The sequence below is a fragment of the Anopheles arabiensis genome, assembly GCF_016920715.1.
Source record: "Anopheles arabiensis isolate DONGOLA chromosome X unlocalized genomic scaffold, AaraD3 X_pericentromeric_contig0021, whole genome shotgun sequence".
In the NCBI taxonomy this organism is placed as follows: domain Eukaryota; kingdom Metazoa; phylum Arthropoda; class Insecta; order Diptera; family Culicidae; genus Anopheles; species Anopheles arabiensis.
The window spans coordinates 90,001-95,000 of record NW_024412099.1 but is presented as its reverse complement, the minus strand read 5'-3'; positions in this window follow the sequence as shown (position 1 = coordinate 95,000).

The following is a 5,000-nucleotide window of genomic DNA, read 5'->3' as shown; positions in this document are numbered from 1 at the left end:
AGCTGTTATACTGAGCCTTATGCGGTTTCACTTTCTAGGAAGCTTGTACTTAGACATGCATGGCTTAACCTTTGAGACGAGCGTATATCACTGGTAGGATCAACCAGAATTCGAGTCAATTGCTTGAACACGAACTACACTCTTGATCACGCGAGGCGCAAGTCCCCGTGACCACCGAGATTTGTTCTGTGACGCCGGAGCGTCGTTGGCGCCACTCGATAGACTGCACAAGCAGACAACGTCGGATGCATTGCACATGGCTAGCGGATCTACTCTCTGCACTGCGTCGGGTGTTCCTACGTCTGTCTGGAGACATTGCTAGGCCAGTACGGCACTCTGCGCACTCTTGCTTGTCCTCTTCGAGCGACGGGCCTCTAAGCGGGGTTGTATTCCGGTACGACACATCGACTGGTACACATTGCACGCACTAACGATCTCTGCACTGAATGGAACTCATTCATAACCACCGTGACGGGAGACTTTGCTAGTACGCACGATACTCTGCGCATGTGCACATGTTTTACAACCCAACCAACTTAAGCACCTAGGGGAAGTTGTGATGCCATCTGAACACCCACCGACTGATGCATTGAACGGCTAAAGTTGACCTTCAATCCGAACTGGCACTTTGCGGCGTGGAGGCAGTTGCGCGACCACTCCTATCCCAAACCAACAAAGCATGGTGTATCCTAAGTGTTCGGTACAAGCACACCACGACGGGACACATTGAACGGTTCAGCTGATCTCTCAGCACTAGTGGAAGAACTCCAACGTGATACGGGAGACATTGCTCTAAACCGAACGGCATCTCTGCGCGTTTACTTGACGCACCCCAACTTGGTCAACTGTTGGACTTTTTCGTAATCACGGCGGGACACATTGAACGAGCTCTAACGGATCTCTGCACGCATGGAACATGGTGGCGGGAATCATTGGTAGAACCGAACGGCGCCTCTGCGCGATGTACAAAGCCCAACAGGAACCTCGTATCGGCTGCCGAGCCGGAGCTTGAACAACTTGGACTTTCACCTCTAATTTATATCAACTCACCACTCCCCGAGGGATCCGCAGAATTGCTTCTGGGTCCCGTATCGTTATTTGCGATTCGTGTTTGCATTACACTACATTGAACTATTCCAACTTGTTTATCCGCATGGCGAACATTTGCTGCAAAGAACATTTAAGTTCCACTTCGCTCTCCCCTACGTGGGTCTGAGCTTCGCTCTCAGGGAAAAAATATGCCACATTTGGTAGGGAGACCCGGTTTCATCACGCTTTGTGCCCTGCACCATATATACCCTCATAAATTTATTCATTGGATTAGATCCAAGGAACACCAGATCATGCACCACTACCCATAATAGCTCATCGAGCTTAGCGTGAATCCTTCGGGTTTCCCTAAGAAGTTCGATTGGTCTTGCAGAGTTTAAAGACAACGAAGCTTAGTTTCAAGCAATGGTTAATATACGCGTATTCAAAACCCTTAGCTGTTACAACTTTTTACTAGAAACCATCACGACGAAGTCTTTGGGTCCGTAGACCCGTGATGTACTGCTCCAGGAACGTTTTGATAGGGTGGAAGCTCAAAATCATAGGTTAAAATCATCGGCAGAGCCCACCAGACACCACTTTTGCTTCATTAGTTCGGACTATAGGCATACGACGATTTTTATCGCGGAGGGACGTATGACCCAAACGGGGGCTTAATGACCCACTGCCACTGCAAACCATGCTCCTACGACTAAATAGAGGTAAAAACTACGATTTGGTGCAATCTTCATGTTTGACCTCGTAGCAAGGTACCCTCCCTATAGTAGGCAATGAACAAATGATCATAATCCCAGGAGGGCAAAAATGGGAACCCGAAAGGAAAGCGCTGTTGGCGCGCCTAAGCTACTGGCCCGTAGAGTAAAAATGGTACCCCAACAAAGTTGTCGATTGACATTCTGATTGCACTTTTATCATCTAGGGTGCGTTCCTTACACGTTTTGAGGGTTTTAGCGAAAAACATGTTTTGAGCCACACGAGCTCTCCGGCCCGTTCGGTGCACATTTTTGAAAAAAGCTAGGAGCTGCCCCTAGGTTCGGGGTGTCACAAAATATTGAAAAGTGGTCAAAAACCGCTATCCAGAATCGGATGTAGAATCATTAGACGAACTTAAAATTGTTCTACGACCAATGTCTGCGACGTTTAGTATTCAAGATATGGCCCGCCCTAGGTCTGACCTGGCATTTTCGTGAAAATTTAAAGCATGGCCATAGGGACGGGTGAAATGCTATTTTGAAGCAAAAACCACCTCACTTTAAATGGCCATAACTTTCAAAAACAAGAGCTAGGGTGCGTTCTTGACACGTTTTGAGGTGTTTTAGCGAAAAACATGTTTTGAGCCACACGAGCTCTCCGGCCCGTTCGGTGCACATTTTTGAAAAAAGCTAGGAGCTGCCCCTAGGTTCGGGGTGTCACAAAATATTGAAAAGTGGTCAAAAACCGCTATCCAGAATCGGATGTAGAATCATTAGACGAACTTAAAATTGTTCTACGACCAATGTCTGCGACGTTTAGTATTCAAGATATGGCCCGCCCTAGGTCTGACCTGGCATTTTCGTGAAAATTTAAAGCATGGCCATAGGGACGGGTAAAATAGCTATTTTGAAGCAAAAACCACCTCACTTTAAATGGCCATAACTTTTGAAAAACAAGAGCTAGGGTGCGTTCTCGACACGTTTTGAGGTGTTTTAGCGAAAAACATGTTTTGAGCCACACGAGCTCTCCGGCCCGTTCGGTGCACATTTTTGAAAAAAGCTAGGAGCTGCCCCTAGGTTCGGGGTGTCACAAAATATTGAAAAGTGGTCAAAAACCGCTATCCAGAATCGGATGTAGAATCATTAGACGAACTTAAAATTGTTCTACGACCAATGTCTGCGACGTTTAGTATTCAAGATATGGCCCGCCCTAGGTCTGACCTGGCATTTTCGTGAAAATTTAAAGCATGGCCATAGGGACGGGTAAAATAGCTATTTTGAAGCAAAAACCACCTCACTTTAAATGGCCATAACTTTTGAAAAACAAGAGCTAGGGTGCGTTCTCGACACGTTTTGAGGTGTTTTAGCGAAAAACATGTTTTGAGCCACACGAGCTCTCCGGCCCGATCGGTGCACATTTTTGAAAAAGCTAGGGAGCTGCCCCTAGGTTCGGGGTGTCACAAAATATTGAAAAGTGGTCAAAAACCGCTATCCAGAATCGGATGTAGAATCATTAGACGAACTTAAAATTGTTCTACAACCCCCAGTCCGACGCCTCGTATTCGAGATATAGCACTTTGTAGGTCTGACCGAGCAATTTTGTACTGAAATGTATGGCGGACATGTTATTCATTAAACAACATTAACTTGCATCGTGCCCTACTTCATCGGCACAGCTACTATCGACTATCTATTGTTGAAATGGATTGAGTTTGACCATTTTAGCTCTTTTCTTATGCCGTGCACCAACAGTGTGTACCGATCAGGGAAAGTACACTACGTACGCGTTCATGGATGTATATGTTGGTACAAGTTGCCGGTCGGAATAGCAGTGCACCAAAACTGTGTACCGATCAGGAAAGTACAAGACGGAGGGCGCAGCCCGAGCGTACGCGTTCATAGATGTCCATGTTGGTACAACCTACATGTACGTACCTTGTTTTTGTATCAAAAGTTCCAATAAAGTGTTTGTATGCTTAAAATGCTTATCTCAACCGGTCACCTTTTGGCCTGCCCTTTTATAGACAGAAACCTAGAACGATACTCGCGATGTTTGTGTTTTTCCATTCGCCCGGGACGACGAAATGAGCTCTGTGCACATCGTGCAGAAAACTGTCTCCTCCTCGTATGTTTTTGTCCCTCCACGCATATAATCACCCACATTTGTGTTCAACACGGACGGCGCAGCCCGAGCGAACGCGTTAATGTTTATGTTTGTGCACACTAAAGTTACAATCCTAGGATTTGGTTATTGCGTCGCAGTGCCCGACCGTCGCGGACACCATTCTTGGACAAAAGTCCAAGTACGTAGAGTACATTCTCTAGGCATGTGCCCGTTCGTGACTTTCGTTGCGTGCTTACAGACACGCTTGGGTATGTTTACCATACAAGGTTTACTAGGAAAACCTGGGAAGGACGCTTGCCCTCCCGTTGCGGACACCATTCTTGGAAAGAAGTCCTGCTACGTAGCGTTCTTTAATGTACTTGATCAGTTTGTATTGCATTTGCTTTGTGCAATTGACTTTTGCTAATGCTCACTAAGGGGTGTTCGTTTGCGATGTGTATGATAAGCAACTGTCTATTCTAACCAGCAGTTAAATAACACTTTTCACCCAAATCATAGGAACGTAGAGTACTTTCCCTGATCGGTACACAATTTTGGTGCACCTCTAACTTCGCCAGCACTTTATCGTTACGTTTTGTGCACAACCTTGGGACATGGTGTAAGTTTCATCATTGTTATGTTTGATTCGGTTTATTATGATTGAAAAATACGCTACGTCCTAGAAATCTGAACTCGAATACTTTTGCCACGTTGCGCAAAAAGCTACTGAGCAACTCCTAGCCGTTTACCGATTTAAAATTTAATTTTCGTTATTAGTTTTAAAAATACGCTAAGTCCCAAAAATCTAAACTCGAATACTTTTTCTATGTGCCGCCAAAAGCTACTGAGCAACGCCTAGGTTGGTACATTTTTGGTACATGGAGTGTATGCGTGCAGGCGTACTGCCGTGCTGGACCGGAAAATCGCACTTGCTACTAGAACGTAGAGTAATTCCCTAGATAGGTGCTTTTGCATGCCTCTGTTCGACGTCCATGCAACTTGGAACGTGCGACACACGTAGCTAGGCTTCCCCATACATATTCCATAGGGCAGCACCAAATTGCACACTTTCAGGGGTATATTTTGGTACGGTGTACTGTGCATGGTACAAGTATCATTAGCTCGTGCAATTTATTTTGCATCAAGTTGCGATT